The 18,810-nt window shown below is 38.0% G+C and overlaps 1 long non-coding RNA gene across 1 annotated transcript in view; it reads left to right on the top strand.

The window, feature by feature from the left end:
* Nucleotides 1-17,049, top strand: part of LOC120774943 — a 43,836-nt gene extending 26,787 nt beyond the window's left edge. Inside the window, exon 3 of the long non-coding RNA XR_005705278.1 lies at nucleotides 16,984-17,049. This is a non-coding gene — a long non-coding RNA (uncharacterized LOC120774943). The remainder of the gene's footprint in view (nucleotides 1-16,983) is intronic.
* The last annotated feature ends 1,761 nt before the right edge of the window (nucleotides 17,050-18,810 follow it).

Here is an 18,810-nt window from a genome sequence, read left to right as displayed (position 1 = left end):
TTACAACTTTTCTCGCTTATACATTTTTATGCAAAAGACGATCCGCTCTAATATACATATTTCCCTAAACAGAAATACTAATATTCTCATTCAAACGCGCTGCGTCATAATCAAATGCATTTTTGTGTACTCGCCTGGCATTCTATTGCCATGCTTATGTGTATCATAAGTATGTATGTATGTATTTATATGTTTGTTGGCAATAGGTATGCTTGTGGGTCTATGACCTGAATTTGAATTATTGCCATAGTCGAAATTTCGGAATGGCATAATTTACTAGCTTTCATGGAAATAAATGTTTTGGCTGCCCAAATTTGAGCAAACACACACACATACATATACCCATACATACATATGTGCTTAACAAAATGCTTGTAAATACATTAGGTGCGCAGCGTTGCGTTGTGGTGACGGCAGCGATACAATTGTTCCAAATTCACAGCAAGCCATTATCAGCGGAGAGCATCGCTGTTAAAGGCCAGTCGTGCCAGCAGTTACCTGGCCGGGAACTATAGTCATGGAAATGAATGTATGCCAATACACACACACATACACATTCAAAAACTGTCTTCCTGGCTGTTTTTACCTTCCGCCCGCTGTTCCGAAATTGTGCAAGCATTGTTGAGAGACACAGCCACACACACATATGTACATGGGTAGGTATCATCACATATGCGCATGATTGTTGTTCTTGTTGTTGCGTTGAAATGCGCACGACGGCGCAGAATTTCACTTATGTATGTATCTCCGGGTCTTTCCTGTCCGAAATGCAGCTCACTGCTATAATAATAACGATAACAACAACAACAGCGGTAGCGACTAACAAAATTGTACCAACAGCTGCGCTATTGTGCCGCCATTAAAGCGTTTGTGGATGTGTGTGTGTTTGTGTGCGCATTTATCTGCCTGTGACAATCTTTGTTTGGCCGTTTCCGCGGTTAAGTTCAGTCAATTCGGCCATTTCGTTTGGGCTCTTCTGTTGTGTTCGCCCGATTTGCTCGACGGCCGTAGCTTTTTTCGCATTATTGTTGCTGTTGTTGCTAGTTTCTTTACGCTGTACATTTCGTTGAGCGTTTTAAGGCAGCATATATTTTTCTCAAACAAAGTGCTCGCAAATTTTCGTATAATTGCTGCACGAAACACACACGCTTGCTTCGAAGCCGAAAAATACCTTTTGAGTGCCGAACAATGGACTATAATTACTTTACTTCATATAGTTTTCTTGAAGCGTGTTTCTTTTGTTGTTTGCTTGTAAGGGTGCCACCATAATAGAATAAACTTAGATGAACATCATTAACCGCCATTGAAAGGTAACCGAAACCAATTTCATAATATTATAATTGATGTAATCACATTCGAAGTTGGCCCGTATGATGGTTTCTGGCAAAGGTATTGTTTATTTTCATTTAATTTTTATTCTCATTTCTTTTTTTTACCTCTAAATAAATGATATGCCCAACTTGTTTACAAACAGTTAGTAAAAAGTGAAAATTAAAAGTTCGCAGAAAATATAAAGATAAAGGTAGTTGGAAGAGACAAATGTGCATGGCGCAGAGTTGAGATCTTAAGTTAACATTGTCCTATCTTGAGAATGGTTTGATAGATTTCTTTGACTATTATAGGGTAAGCTTGGGAGGCAGAAATTTAACTAGAATCATCAAAAAATTCCGAAACTTTCTATGTTTCATATTGAAAAATATAATCAAACTTAGAAGTTTTTTTAAAAATTAAGATTTTCATCTTAATCTTGGCTTTGCGACCATTTGTTTAGCTTCATCACGCTTGGACCATGATTTTTTTGCACATTATTGTTGTATTTGATCCACTTTTCGGCTCCTGTTAGCATTCGCTACAGAAATGGTTCGATTTCATTTCGTTTCAGCAAAGAAACGCAGATGTTAATTCAGTCCTTTAAATTTTTCACAGACAATTCATGTGGTACTCAAACATCGAGCTCCTTTTTGTAGACAGCTTTTTTTTTAAATGGTTCAAAACCGTTTGATGATGAATGTTAAGTTCCTTAGCGATGTCATAACTGCTTATATGACGGTCCTGGTCAATCGTTTCCATAATTTCATCGAATTTTTCAACGATAGTTCGACCAGAGCGAGGTGCATCTTTCACATCGAAATTTCCAGAACGGAAGCGAGCGAAACATTGTTATGCTACACGAACTGATACAGCACAGTCTTCGTAAACTTCACAAATTTCATTGGTGGCTTGCGTGGCATTCTTCCCTTTTTTATGTATACAAAAATTTAAAATATATCGAATTTCTTCATTATTTTCACCCATTTTTAAACAGCTGCAACTTTTTTTCAATTTCCCCGAATTTAATTTTTTTTTGGTTAAATTAAGCTCACCTTTCCAACACTTTATGATATGAAACAATGTGATTGGAAAAATTGGTAAATAGTCATCTCTAAGAAAGGCTTGTCCAAGAGCATAAAGCTTTTAATTGTAACGGGAAGGTGTTCCACCTAACGGTTTTCCTGTCATCAGATAGAAAAAGTTGTACCTCGCTTTCAACTATTTGAAAAAATATTTCGATTTTTGGATATTGCAGAAAATTGAATGCCCCAAAAATCTAAACGGATATTGAAATTATAAAAATATTTCACGAATCAATTTCGCCTTAGAATATTTGTATCTGATTAAGTTCTAGTTATTTTGGGTCTAGTTGAATACTAATTACCCCTCTACTAGTTACTTACTAGTTATTTTATCTTAATTTATAATTATTTACAAGAGTCTTTGAACTTGCGCCATCAGTTGGCCTTATAACACTAACTCCAAATCTAGATATAGGCAACTAGGAAGAGCTGTATTCTTACGAGCTTATCTCCAATACATATTGAGATTGCGGTTGTAATCGAGACTATAGTGTAATTGACTTCCAGCTGAAAATTTAAGTTAAAATCTATATTACAAAATACTTGACGCCGCACTACTCACATCCTGCAAATAACACTACCTTTTGTTTAATAAATTTACAATACATTAACTGCGATTTTAACAAAGCAATCATATTTGCAATGCAGCAGCTGGTATTCAAAAGCAAAGCCGATACAATTTAAAGAGATTTAATTAAAATGCTATTAAATAAACATAAACAGTTTACCGAAGCCAAGAGAGCGCTTTATGCGAAACAATATTTTATGGCGAAAAGTACAAAACAAATACAAAATATTGCAAAAAAATGTGGTAAATAATACAGTAACGCTCAAAAGCACAAAAAGTGTAAACAAAGACTCGGCAAAAGCTGGAAAATTAACGGTAATGCAATTAATAAAATAACTAATTAAACAACGCTGGATGATTTAAATTTTATTAAGTGAAATTGTTTCAAGTGGGCTATTGAAAAAGTTGGTGAATTTAATTATATTTACCCGTAGAGTGCTTTTAAGGGATTGTAGGCGCAGCTTTCGGCTAATTTTGGAACAATTTTCCACTAAATAGTTGATGAAAGTCTTTTAAAATTGAAAAATGAAGTCACTGATAGTTCTGAAGTCTTCACTCGATACTTTTTTAAAAATGGTCTCGAATGGTTTATAAGTCTCTCATTATACCCGTCCTAACATATTACAGACATACATATGGAACATGACGAACCAAGAAGAGTTTTTTTGTTTTTGATTTTGGAGGGGGAATTTTCGAAAGATTCCGTCATTTATTCGGACAGTATGCACAATTCATATTGGTCGCTGAAGCGGTAACCAATACGCCAACGTTCTAAACTCTTAACTCCATTGTCATTGCTTGTTCTTTGCCCCAGGCATTACATCGCGAGGCCAAGCTTAGCCTATTGGCTCGTCATTCCCGCCATTCTGGCCTGCTCCTTATTTATTTTTCTCATTTCACTGCGTTCTTTTCTTCTCAGCTCTTTTAGAACTAACTAACACACCACGCTCTCTCGCTATACGACACTAGTTTCGATTCAGTTATAAACCTCACTATGTGGGCCGGTGTCACTCGTTCCGTTGTCAATTTGTCTAGATCGGCTTTCTCTTTTTCATACCGCCGGCAGAAAAAGAAGATGTGCAGCGCGTTTTCTCCGCTGATTTCGCAGAAGAAAAAATTCGTCTCGTCGTCATGGCCATATTTGTAGAGATACTCTCTAGAACACCCGTGCGCCGGCATGTAGAAATCTATTTCAATATCCTTTCTATCTAATCACGTTTGTAAACTTTTAATAAGACTGCTGATCCATATCCTCGCTGTAACTGCATTCCATCGTTGTTGCCATTCATTGAGACTTGTTTGCCTCTCATCCTTCCACACCTCCACCCCTAATCGCCTGTCCAGTCTTGGGGACCTGTCGTATACTCTTTTAAGTTCTAGGGCTGGTTCTCATAAGGGCGCCGCGTACATCAAAATTGATTAGCTCACCTTGGCACCAACCAGAATGAGTAAGCACCTAATAGAATCGAAGAAGATCGAACCACGACCTGCATAAGCTCTACGTTAAAAGCTAAAATTCCAACGAATGTGCTGGTTAGTCCATGGAAGGTGGTACTCCAGCGAAAATTTCGTTCGACTGAAGGCCTATGGGTGGAGAACGGAAGTAAAGGCGCCCACACATCCAACGAAGGGAGCCTGTCTGCACTTGGAATGTACAGCTGATGTTACCTCGCAAGAGATAGAGGCACCTGACAAAGTTGACTGTTCTCGGTCCAGTCGGACCACGGTTTTAGAGCGAAAGAAGAAGAAGAAGAATCTTGTCATAGGAAAAAATGGCTACTTTGAAACTGGTTACTCATGGTATAGTTTAAGTTAACCTTGGACTAAAATGATAATGGGTTTTAAACTAGTAATTATGAAGTAGTTGTCAAACTAGTTACATTCGGACTAGTAACAAAAATTTATTTAGAAGCCTCTAACAAGAATATGCTCCTTGCCTCATCCTATCATATTTTTGACATGAAAAAACTCGTTCTGTGCTACCTCAGTAAAATCAATTTGCATTTGTACCGTACCTGCAGGATGCTGCTAAATAATGGCACGTTAAATATAAAAGCAAAACATGAATGGTTGCACGAAAAAACGCTTGAGTTGACACTTTGCTCGAGTGCAAACAAATAGCTTTAAAGTCACACAAAAAATGATATCCACAATTATGGGCACAAAAATGACACAAGTCTAGACTCAAGAGCTTTGACAGCGCGCAAATTGACATGGCACAAAGCCAAAAAAAACTCATGCAGAAATATCTGTATGCATGTATGCGCGAATTTGTCAAAACACTCCAGTCAAGCGCTGCCACTGCTGCGCCACTAAGCGTGCGCGCCAACTTGCCGAAAGCGCACCGGCACCCAAGGCGCTGTGACGCTTGTCATTTCGTTTGACTTTTTCAAATGTTTATTTGGATAAATGCGGATTTAGCGAATTTAGCGCATTTTGTATTTTCCTGTAGCTTCGCACTCGAGTAAAGTGTGTTTTGACGGCATTCGGATGCGCGGCTCTTAAATGGAGACATATGTATGTACATACATGCATACATACACATATACAAGAATAAAGACCGCACACAGCCAGCAGATATGCATTGGAGGTGCTGAATGAATGCTCGTTTGTCGTTGTTGTTGGGTTGCGTTGTAATTTCTGCGGCGCGCCATTTCAATTTTTATCTGGAGATTTCTTTATAAGATTTCAATTATTAGCGCTCAGCTTTTGCTTTTTTTTTGTGCGTCAAAATGAACTTCTGCGCTGGCACGCGCAAATGCCTATGAATCGTTTCCATTCATCGGAAGCAGAGTGAAGCACAAAAAATAATGAAATCTGCGCACTTGAATTGGATTTTCTGTTTTTCATTATTTCTTTCGCCATACGCTTTTTTCATAAAAGGTTTCTGCGTCTATAGGGTTAACGATTTTGAGATTAATAAACAACATGCTGTGCCGCGCATGAAACCATTAAAATGTCTGAAGTTGAAAAGCAGGCGTGAGAGAGGATGGGAGAGCGCGCGGCGAGACGCAGCGCACACGTTTGTCGGCATTTACGCGGCGGCCCGCAGCTGAAAAGCATCAATTCGGAAAGCCAACACATCACAGTTGAGAACAGTTGAAGTGCCTGTACGCAAAAAGTGACAACAACAAATACATACATACAAGTATATGTAGGTAATGCAAAAAGCAACCTGTAGTAATTGTTGTACTAAATGCGGCATATGTGGCAGATAAGCCGTCAGCGCGCGCTCGCCACCCCCAATCAAACATAACAAATGCATACTAAAAGCACCTCAACCAACATCAACAGCACTGACACCACCACCACCCTCACCATGGCCACCTCAGCGACCACTCACTCCTAAAACAGTTGCTATCATTGCCTGTCACCCCTTCGCCTGTCAACAGCAGCAGCAGCAGCGCGCACTTACAATGCCTGCACAGAGACAACAAATTGTTGGAGCTGGAGCTGAAGCATTCTCATGCGTTCCCATGCGTTTGGCGAAAGGCCAAAATGGCATGACACAACAATGCGCACAAAAACAACGAGTGCACGAGTATCTCTCACACACAAAAACTTTCGCTTGTACAATGCAATACTTATATCCTTTGCTATGCTTCGGGTGGTGGTTGTTGCTCCATGCACTTGTTTCTGCCCCGCCTGCCACAATTATTCAGTTACCCTCTTCGATTTCATTACATTTCGTTTCATTTCTCATGCCAACTGCATATTTTTGTATGGAAATTTCCACCCTCACAAATGATGGGCTATCGAAACATGAAATTAACTCGCCTCGCGTTATGCCTTGTGATAGATGCGGCTGCAATTTGGGGTGGTTGCAAGGAAGTAAGTGCGGAGTGGGAAATCATAATTCAGGCAATGTTCATTATTTGGTTACAAAAAAGGCACTTTTCTCCAACAAATTGTGCGTTTCGTATGCATGGCATGTACCATCCAGCTCATTTTAGGCATTCTCTGAAATGCAAGCTGACAGTTGGGGGAGAATATTCCTCATAATTATTGAATTTCCACCCATCATGTATTGATACCATGAAAATACATTTCATTATGCACAAAATTTGTATCTTTAACTGAGGCTTAATTGGACAGAATCCGTAATTATATTCCACGATAAAGCTAAAAAAGGTCTAATAAACAGTCAGATGGTCAGCAGCGGTTTTCAGCTATCATATAACTATGAGTTTGGGTTAGTTCTTACTTTTAGTAATGAAACAAAATTAATAAAGTTATAAAATTGTTTTTTCTTGACACAAAAACTTCTACTATTAACTCACCACCTGGTTTACGATGACTGGATATACCCGAAGGTGACGCATACGAAAATAACTGGCGACCTGATTCAACAGCTTGTTGTATTTTTACGCCTGTCACATTGTCATGACTCACGACAACAAACAGGTCAGTCGACACGCTCGTCAGCAATAAACCGCATGACTGACAGTTCAGTGTTATACGCCTCGGGAACAGACTAAAATAGAAAAATTAAAAATTACCGAGTTTGTACCATATTTTTTAATGAAAAATCGAAGTGTTCCTATTCTCAGAAAATGTCTGACATATTGTATTTTTCATAACTAACCGTAACTCTGACGAGGACATCAACTAGCTGGGCAGTGGCACCTTCCCAATTAAGTGACCGGACATTCCAAGTCCATGCCCTTGAACCGTAATCCTTAATATGTTTGCAGGGGTCGTCATCAAAAGGGTGGCCTTTCAACCGTCGCTGTTTTGTTCGTTTTGGGTGTTTTTTTACGTAGCGGGTCCCAAAACCATCGCACAACCTCGGGGATTAATGTTTCACTTCTTACTTTAGCTCGCCTTCAAACGGATGGTTTTTGACTACCCTGAGGGTACTTGGTTTGAGACCGGATGTCGTGAGCTACTCACTTGCATGATCTTCTATATATGGCTCCATCCTCGCTATTGTGAACTCGGCTGTAACCGCGTAAGAGGTGTCTAAGGCAGTAAATAAGAAGGAGAAAGGTAAGTAGCTAGGTAGAATGGCTGTCTGACGACACATCTAGGCTTTTAGGAGCCACATTGTGAAACCAACAAGACTAAGATCCACTCAAGCCATTGTACCCTCTCTGAACCAATCTATGCTTGAAGTTCTGTTAACGGAGTTCTTATCCCATTCATTTTGAATGTTAATAATCGGCATGTGCGGTCTATATTCCCTTCCTGCCACGTTTGCCTGCCTGGTTAAGAATGCCTCCGCCAAGACCCCGCTATATTTTTACCATGTTTGTCTTTTCTTTAATAGCCAGAGGCATATAAATTTCTAAAGTCTAATTGTAAGGTGGTGCCCGTTCTGCCTACTTCATCTGTTACACGGTCACCAGGAATATCACTATGTCCCGAAACCTATTGCAAGGCATTCCTTCACTAAGAGAATTTGGTGATATTCATATATTCGAATACAAAAGGAAGTTCTATATAAGGACCTCATGGACCGAATTTCCATCTGCGAATCGCTGCTGAAACGCAAAAAAATATTCCATGAGCTGCTCCTCTGCAGCCAAACTCTTCATCCGGACTTGTGCTGTCCACAATTGAGCCGCTTGAATGAAGCAATCGCCAAGAAGCGGCCAGATTTAGCAAATACATACATATGTAAAAGAGAAATTATGTTCTAACAGAACAACAACAGACCTTACTTATCGATTGTGCGTCGCTAGAAGCCCCAGATCGGGCGGGTGGCTCTTAATCATCCACTGCATAGTTTGAATCTGGAATCAAGTGATTACCACCTGGTCCTGTTGATGGGGCAATTATTTTCCTGGTGAAAATTCGACTCAAAAGATTGTGAGAATCGACTGTCACAGAATTTTGGCCTATATGGACGAGGGAAGAAAGACGAGAGCTTCTATGAGAGTAGCTTTATGGCAAAAGCTTCAAACCTGCAACAAAATATCGCACAAAATGGTGCATATACGACCTAAGACGGGCCATTAATGGCATCTATCAAACATATGTAAATATTTATAAACGAACGAAGAAAGAGTCTTAGACATACATATGTATGTATGTATGTATATATATAAGTATGTTTATAGTAGTATATCGACAATCGAAATATATTTGTTCGTTTGTAAGTAAGTACGCCCGTTAAAAAATTATTTCCCGATAACGGCATTTCGACTTCATTTTATTTACTTTGATTTTCTTTCGAAAGCGCGCTAACATCAGTTGCGGCACGTTTGTTTAGCGCACGGTAAATGTGATACAAAATTGCAACCCACAAAACGAAGACATAAAATCAACAATAAAACCGAATTGATACACATTAGGCTAGATATTGCGCGAAGGAGTCAGCATTTACTTTTGAATGGCTTTTTCAGTACACAAAACGAACAAGTTATAGACTCAGTTACCTTATCAGCTACAAGACGCCAGCTATTGTGTTTGAGAAATCCGTCCCACCACCCCGTGCTTTTCAGCTGCTTGAGTTGAGTGTATCGCACTCTTCTTATATCCAATCTATACAGTTCATTGTTTGGATTCGCGTCTGCCTAAAATATGTGTGTTTGTGTGTGTGGGTATACTTCGTCTCTTGTAAGGATTTGTGTGCTTTTCCACGTTGCAATTTTTATGAGCGTAATAAATCTAACGCAAGATCGTGCATATTATGAATAAGTACACACACACCAACCCACAAGCTCTGACACGCCTACATCGCCACACATACATATGTATGTACGTGTGTTGCATGGAGCCAGTACTTGGCAAAATTTATAGTTTCCTTTCCAGTTTAAAGCCAAGAAATCGAAAGAAAGCAAATCGCTGCAGTCATAAAGGGTCGTGAGGCTGGCGGGAAGTCTGTATATATACATACATATATACATATGTATTTATATGAGCATACGTATGTATGTGTGTTATTATGTCTTTTTTTTCACATTAGCACAGCTCGTTGGCGCGCAGGGCGTGGTCACCGAAGATAAATTTCTTATTTAAGTTTCAAAATGCGTCGGATTGAGTGGGTTGTTTTTATTTCAATTTTCTTTTCTACATTTTTATTATTGTTGTTTGTGGTAAACAAGTGATTTACTCCTTTGTGCTGTGTGGCAAATAAAGTGAGTGATAAAAAAAGTATGTGAATCAATATTAGGGAGTTTAGGGGTTAATGCAAGTAATTGTTTTGTGGCATATGGGTTTATTTGTTGCCCCTGCGGGCGAGCGTATGCATATATGACTATGATATGAGTACATGTTTGCATTTCAATTTCACGCGGCACACCCCTTTAGACCATGTAATTTACTGCGCTAACTAATGAGCTGCTGCTATTTTATCGCATAACATTTTTATAGCCGAATTAAAGAAACGTAAGTTGGAGATCATTAAAGAGTTATTCATATGTATGTAAATTGATGCAAAAAAAATTGTTTTTTTTTGAAAAGGCATTTTATTTTATAAAATAAAAGGATTAATGTACATATACATATACATACATATGTACATTTACCGAATTTAATATCTCTTAAAAATCCACGAGTCATTTTCAAAAATTTTGAATTTCATTGAAAAATTATATCTAGCGGTGTGTGAGATTCTTCTGCTCAAAAATAACACAAATCCAAAAATTTTGAGTTTAGACAAAATGGCGGCCTCCCAAAAAAAGTCGATTTTTGTGAAAAAATTGTACTTAAGGTTGGATTAAAGAATCGCAATTTTCATAAACCTTTTTTGTTCGATTAGTGAATATTCTGAGAAGGTCGTGTAAAAATTTCAAATCGTTCGATCTAAAAAATTGCATCGATCTAAAAAGTGGAACGAAAAAATTGCTTTGACAGGATTACTCTGTGTTAAAGTTCGGCATAAAAAACATCCGACAGCAACCGGAAGCAGTCCTCATTAATAAAATATTAAGTTATTATATTAGCAAACTTTGATTTAGCAGTTTTTGAAAAATGTCGAATCGAACATGCAAGCCTCAAAAATTATAAAGACTTGCATTGAGTTGAATATACTAGGGACATATATGTACATATATCAGTTTAATGGTAAATAGTACGTGCCTTCATACTCTCTTTTATAAAATTTAATTGAACATAAACTTTTTCGAATATAGAACTCAATTTGGTGCGTAGAGATTCGATTTTTTGTGATGAATTTTTAGGTAATCATACACAAGTAGCTTTGGAACAAAAACTTCGAGAAGGTCTGTGTCAAACGCTTCGGCGAAATGAACAGTTGGATATCAGGTTAGGTTATGTTAAGCACCATAGAAAAGAAGAAATCCGAACTTACAAATTTGCAAAACGCTTAGTAGTCAATACAAAGTTGCACAGACCTTTAATTTCTATTCCCGCGAACTCGCCTGAACTGCCTGAATGTATGCACTCCCAAGTGTTTAAGTCTTGACCTCCCAAACGAGGGACAGTCATGAAGGAAGTGATGAGTTGTTTCCACCTCATCTTCTTTCATACAGCTGCTGCAGATGGCGTCTGGTAAGATTCCCAGCCTTATTGCATGGACGAAAATAGGGCTTGTTGAAAACCCCACAACTAGAGAGAGGCTAGCCTTACTTAGAGCTAATAGATCATTATATGAAGTAGGAAGCTCACTGTCCCTCTTCTCCATCGGCTTCTTCCCACACACAATTTCCTCGTCAGTATATGGGTAAAAAAAAGGAGCCGTCAGAATTCAGTTTGGCGACTCCATGATCCAAGTGATCCGGTATGAAGTCAACTTTCAGAGTGTTCAAACACGTATTCTTTTGGGAATCCAGACTCTCTGAGTCTGATATCAACTTTGGCAGCTATACATCTTCCGACGATGTCTACGGGCAATATACGCAAGATGGAGTTAAGTGTCATCATCGGAGTGCACCACTAATGCCAATGAGCGCCAACCGTTAAACGTACTCGAGTTTCTTTGCAATTGTGGTATTTTCTAGAGCCCTTCACCACATAAAGACTGCATAGAACGCAATGGACAACTATGGTGTCGTACAGCCAGAAGACCACTTTCGGTGAGAGACCCCACCTTTTGCCAATAGCTCCTCTACAGCAGTACAAAGCAGATGGAAATAAAATTGCTTCAGAAGTATTTTCGTAGAAAAACAACAAAACAAAGATTCCCAGCGTCTTTAAAACTACGTCCCTGTTGGCAGTTATAAAGTTGAAAAGGTGAATAAATTTGTTTATCCTGGAACCAGTATAAATATCATCAACAATCTGAACCAAACTGAAAAAGCACTTGGAGTGTTCGAGGAACTGTTGTCCAAAAGGTCTTTGAAGGCGCTCGCGTGCGTGATGACTACCGAAGAAGATTGAACCGTGACTGTATGAGAACTGCGACGACATGGATACGGCTAAGCGCAAAAAAAGTCCAACGAATGCGCTGGTTAGGCCATGTCGTACGCATAGAAGACGAAGCGCAAACGATAAGACTCTGCAATTCGAGGCCTATCAATGGATAATGGAAGCTGGGACGAAAACATATAGACTGTCTGCACTTGGGATGTACAACTGAACTGACCGCGCAAAGAATTTTGTGCCATCGGTGCAGACCGACTGATTTCATATAAGTTAGGTAAAACTGGTAGGCCAATAAGCCACGCATAGACCATTTTTGGTCCTTTGCGATACCAGATGGATTTCAGTTCCTAGGTCCAAGAGAAGTAGTCATCCGTTAGGATGCCTGCGACTGATGCGAATTTTTACTGTATGTATTGTATTCATATAACTTAAATGTTTAATTCCAATTGTAATTTTAACATTTCATTCGGTTAATAGCGATCTTTTAAACTTCTCAACCGTCTAATGAAATAATAACTTTACAAGACTTGAGCAATTATTGAACTAGTCTGAAATGCGCAATAACTGAAACTTCTACCAGACAATACGATCTTTTCTCAATCAACACATTTACAGTTTAATATATTATATAAATCTCATTATTTTCTCCAGTATAATTTAATATACCCTCCATTAGTTTACTATGCCCTGCATTGTAGTGGTCTGTAATTATTGACTTCTATCATACTAAATAATTTACCTTCTACACTCCTGTTTTGTTATGCCTTCAAAGGCTTTCGCACACAATTTATCTCTATACTACAACTATCTTCGTTTGTACTATTTTAGGGGCCTACCGTTTACCTAGAAACTTTTGTACTTATATTGTTGCACACTTCCCACAGGGGAAGAACATTTATGGTATTCAGACAAACCTACCGCCACACTTTACCAAAAGTAAATTATTTTCGCATTCCCAAAATGTCTGGGCTGGCATTTGTAAAGCCATTGCTTTGAGTAAATGCTTTCGAGCACCGCTGGTTAACCGAACAAAAGCTAGTAACGTTTTGGCACTTAGCGCCACAAACAGCTGTGACTTTAGCCCGAAACGCTAAATGTGCGCCATTAAGATCCTAGCGAGCACACCTATGTGAGAACACACATTTCTATATATCCATATATACACACCATATGTGGTATAGTCATTAATATATGCATGTGTCGACTTTTTGTTGGCTCACATACGCTTAGGCGACACTAAACCGTGCAAATGGTGACAATATACTTTTTGGAATAAAGTTGAACTTGTGGAACGGTAAGGGAAGTTACGACACAAAAACGCTTCCTCAAATGTGATGTTCATGCGGACGTAAGCTCTTCTGCCATCAGTTGAAAAGCTTTTCATTTCAAATTTGGCTAGTTTTTTGCTGTCCTTATACCCGCATATTATTTTAATCTCTTCACTTCACTTAAAATGTGATGGATTCATGTTTGAGTTATGTAATACATTTTTAAAGGTTAAGTAGATAGAGGAAACTGTGAATATTCTATTTATTATTATAAAAATAATATTTAGTTGTTGGAGAGAATAAGATGGTACTTTGACGGAACCGCAATCGCTGAGATTTGGAAGAATATGTTTTTTCAGGTTCGTACACAGAAATTGAAGATTTTTTTTCACTTCTTGGTAATTTTTACGTAAAGGGCTTACTTGTAGAATTTTAGCAGGGAACATCGAAATTGCTTTAAAAAATCATTGCTTGGCCTTTGAGTCATATTATCGGATAGAAAATGTATCGTATTTGACTTCCAAGGTACGACTTCTTAAGGAAAGATGTTAGTCGAGTATGGAGCGAGGCTCTTTACGGAGAGGGCTTAGTTGTAAAACTCTAATAGGGGACCTGAAGATTGCTTCAGAAAAAGTTGCTCGAGATTTGCGTTATCTTATCAGACAGAAAATGAGATTGGCACAAGTTTGTAATATCTAGAAGGAAACGTTGGATACTCTTACTGATCAGCGTAACGAGGTATTCGATTATTTCTCTATATATATGTGAATTAATCCCTCAGTTTTTGAGATATCGCTCTGAAATTTTGCATGCTATTTTTTCTCTTAAAGAAATTGCTCATTTGTCGAAACTATCGTTATCGGAACACTGTAGCATGTAGCTGCCATAAAAACTGAACAATCGAAATCAAGTTCTTATATGGAAAACTTTTTTATTTGATAATAAATCTTCACGAAATTTAGCATGGTTTATTGACGAAGCCAACGGTACAATTTCCAGAAATTATTTTTCAAATCGGACCACTATAGCATATATGTAGCTGTCATATGAACTTACCGATCAAAATGATCTTTTTATATGGAAAACATTTTTATTTGATAAGATAACTTCAGGAATTTCGTCACGGATTATTTTCCAAGGCAATGCTACAACTTCCGAAGAAATTGTTCAGATCGGACCGCTATGGCATATAGCTGCCATATAAATTGATCTACCAAAATTAACTTAAAGATCTTTTTATACCATTTTCTACTAAAAAGAATGCTTCTGTGAAAGATATTTTAGTTCGGTGTGGCTCATTTGAATTCTGTATGGACATAATACCAATTTTTTCCTGCAGGGCATGTACTAAAAATTCGTCAACTTCTACCAAATAAGATCATCCTGCGTCACATGTGCCCGAGAGTTAGTCTCTCACCATTTTCAAGCAATAAAATTCGCACAGAAAAGTTTATTCTTCTCACTCTCACTGAGACCTTGAATTTACAAGCGTGTAAGCTGCATGCGTGTTCTTTTGGTCGCGTGCTTTTCCTGCACACGAGTGGAAGAATTTATGCAGCAGCATGTGCGCTGCAGAAACGGGTGCGTTCGCACAAAAAGTAAACGTTTTCGCTGAAAATCTTTTAAATTTGTTATTGTTGTTGTTCATTGTTGTTGGTGCACTGAATTATTGTTTAATGCCTCGTTGTTCTACTCGGTATTGTGTGTGCATAATTGCATGGCTATAACAATGAAAATAAATATAACAGTAAAATAAATACAAACACAAGCAAATGTGTGTATGCGTGTAGGAGAGTGTAAGTGTGTGTGTGTGTTTGACTTTGTTGTAGCAAAAAAATGCTCTTGCGCCCATATGTATACTTTCACACGTTCCCACCATCAAATACACACTTGTAAGTATTCACATCGATATGTACGCATGCATGTGTGTATGTGAATGTGCGTGTGCGCCTTCACACCCCCGCCAATGTCACTGACTCTTCACCGAAAATAAACAAATAAACAACCACCAGCAATCGACTGCTAACCGCCGACAAACAACGATCAAGCATCAAAGAAAACACCACAACGACGATCAACAAGCGTGGCATGCCAACAACTGTAACATACGCTATGTTCAAAAATATAACAATTAGTGTATGAAATTTGTTGCAACAGGACACTTTGCGACAGTCAACTTCTCAGAGTTCTCCTTTTTGTTGTACCACTGTGTTTATTGTTGTTGCTTTTTCGCTTGTTTGCTTATAATTTTGAGTTTGCCGCTTGTTCGCTGACGTCGGTCGCAACTTTTCCACTTGAGTTCCGCGCCATGAAATTCGAGTGTCAAGCGGCAGCTGCTCAAAACAGCCGAACAGAAGAAAACAAGTAACAACAACAAGCATAAATAAGCACATGTGGAGTCTCAAGACATGGAAATTGCCAAAAATATCGAGCGTCCGGAGCAAGCACCGTAATTACTTGATATACACCCTCCTTCATTTAATTTGGTTGATGTTTTGGTCTTTGAAGGACTTGAATGGGAAACTAATAAATGTGTGTGAATGTATTTATGCATGTATGTATGTGTGTAGCTGCTTATGTGTTGCTTTTTTGTATGTTCTTGATACTCTTCTTCATATAAATACATAACTAAAATATCTGAAACATCTGCTCGCGCTCTCTTGATTTGGGTAAGATACCAAAGGGGTACAGCAACTCTTCGCCCATGCGGATGCTATTGAAGCTTCCTTAATCTTGTTTATCTACTCTTCGTTCTTTAAAGTCTTTTCTGTAATGTTATGGAGTATTTACTATTCATATGTATATACATATGCACATTAAGGTGAGCGAAAACACAATTAGTTATCGAGTTTATGAGTTAAAGTGTACCTACATGTATACAGAGAACACTATATTACTGAAAGTGAGGTTTTATTGCCTTAATTTTGAAAGGTGTCGGTGAGCATTCGAAGTTTTACATTACAAAAAAAAAAAAAAAAAAAAAGAAAAATTCGTTTTTCGTGCCAACAACTATAACATTTCAACCGTTTAAAATAAAGTTTTTTACATCACGGATGTTTTTCTATCTTAAAAAATCTTTCTTCAGGGATTTTCTATATACAAGTATGTATATACCAGTTGTATACCAGTTTTAATTAAAAAAATTCAACGTTCGATTTTTCCGGCTCACCTTAATGTGCATATTCATATACAATATTTGGCGAGATCGCAAATTTTGCAACTGTTGCCGGATGTTCGGTATTTTATGACTGCAAATAAAAAAAAATCTTTGCTTTGAATAAAAAAATGCTGATTAAAGAGTTGCTTAATAAACTTTTCAATGGTAAAGTCATTCGAGCCGTTTGTATTCACAAAAACCTTTTGTACGACACTAAAGCTAACAAAAAATTATTACAAATCTACAGAAAATGTTATTTATTTACCAAATTCAATTTTTAAATTCAATACATTAATTTATTTATTTATTCTAATTTTTTAATTTCAGTGTAATTTACTAAAGAACAAATCGATCTCAGATTTCAACCCCAATCAACAATAGCGACATAAGGTAAGCAAATAAGATTTATATAAAAAAACATTATTGTCTTCTCAAAGTAATCCCGTTGTCGTCAATACACTTGCGCCAACATTTCTTCCAATCCTCGGAAACAGTTGTTCAAGTCAATTTTTGACCTGCTTTAACGTGTTTATTTTTCGGCTTCTTCTTACCTTTGCCACGATATTTGGCCGTTTCATCGTATGTTTCCGGGTCACAAGCATAGACGCAAGACTCATCGCCATTAATAATACACCTCATGATATCCTCATGGTCAGAAAGCATTGTTTTACTGACGTTAACGTGACGCTGTTGCCCAAATGATTATTTAAAATGCTTTTCATTGATCCTTTCGATATTCCAACGATATCAGTAAGAACTCTTACTGTTAATCGTCGATTCTCAAGCACCAATTCCTCAATTTTATTGACGTGTTTTTTAGTTCCATAATTTCACTCATCGTAAAAATCGCCGAATTCAGTTTATGTATTTCGGAAAGACAAACGTATTCTAAAGACTAAAAATTATTTTGATGTGACATTTGGCACATATTAACGAACTATTGGAAAGGCTCCTCTGATACAATATGACAGCGTAGAACACCATTCTTGTAAAGCCAGAAATCATACTCAGATCAGAACTTAAAATTACACCACTCTAACGATATTTTTTTATTGTGCCTCCAACTAATGACATCAAACAATAACTTTTTGAAGATATAGGGCTTCAACAATGGCTTGTAAATTATCATAACACCAAATGTGAGAATTTTGTTTATTAACGTAAACCACAAGTGAGCTCCAGCGCTGAACAAAATGCTCTTATAAAAATTGGGATCGATAGCCGGCTCGTTTTGGGCGCATTCATGGAACATGCGCGCGCTTAATGGTCCTTCGGCTTCAATTCTTGCATGAGTTGTATTTTGCATACCTGCAAACCAAAATACTTCCGCGAAATCTTCTATATAGTAGTCAAGCACTGATCCAATTATTGCGCGCCATAGTGAATTGAGTCATTCGTGACTACTTCGATACTCTGCTCCAATGTAGCAATAGCGCATTCGGTCCACTGAACAACTTCGTTTCGAAATAGCATTAATATAGAGTAAACGTGGTGCCAAAGCGTTCTATCATTGCTCGCATCTGCGGGGCGACTTTCTCGACCGATTATTGAATGCCGCGTGCGATGCCTCTAGCCTTATTTTGTTAATAAATTTACACAATTTGCAAACGTTGTTTCGGATCAAGTACGTTCATTATGAATTTACGAAACGAACTCAGTAGAAATCAAGTAAATTAGATAGGTAAACGAGAAATTCACCGCGATCTTAGATCGCCACCACCCAGCCCCAGCATATTGATAAAGTCCAATATACTGCTGGTTACTAGCGAAGCAATGTGATCCTTATTCAGAAACATGAATCTAAAGGCCTTTAACCTGCGTCTTCAGAGTGTTATGCAGTCAATTATCAGGTAGTCTGGTGTTTCAGGATCCTTGAACGGACAATTTATGAAAGAAGCTATGTCCACGTTGTATAAGTGCTTTTTTAGCTTGCCAGTGTAGAATGCAACAACAAGTCTGAATGTGTCCCTAAACACGTTGATTACATTTTTAAATCTGCTGAGATTGAAACCATCCATTAACAACTTGGTATTGCCTTGTACTTGTTTCCGATACCTTTCTCTACCTACTCCTTCTACCTTGTGGAGCAGCTCCTTTATGGTATGAGGATTCTTCGGGTCCTACGCTGTTAGTGGATACTGTTGAACGGGCCAT

The sequence above is a fragment of the Bactrocera tryoni genome, chromosome 4 (genome assembly GCF_016617805.1).
Source record: "Bactrocera tryoni isolate S06 chromosome 4, CSIRO_BtryS06_freeze2, whole genome shotgun sequence".
Classification (NCBI taxonomy): Eukaryota; Metazoa; Arthropoda; class Insecta; order Diptera; family Tephritidae; genus Bactrocera; species Bactrocera tryoni.
Note: the sequence above shows the minus strand (reverse complement) of the source record. Positions and strands in the feature narration are given on the sequence as shown.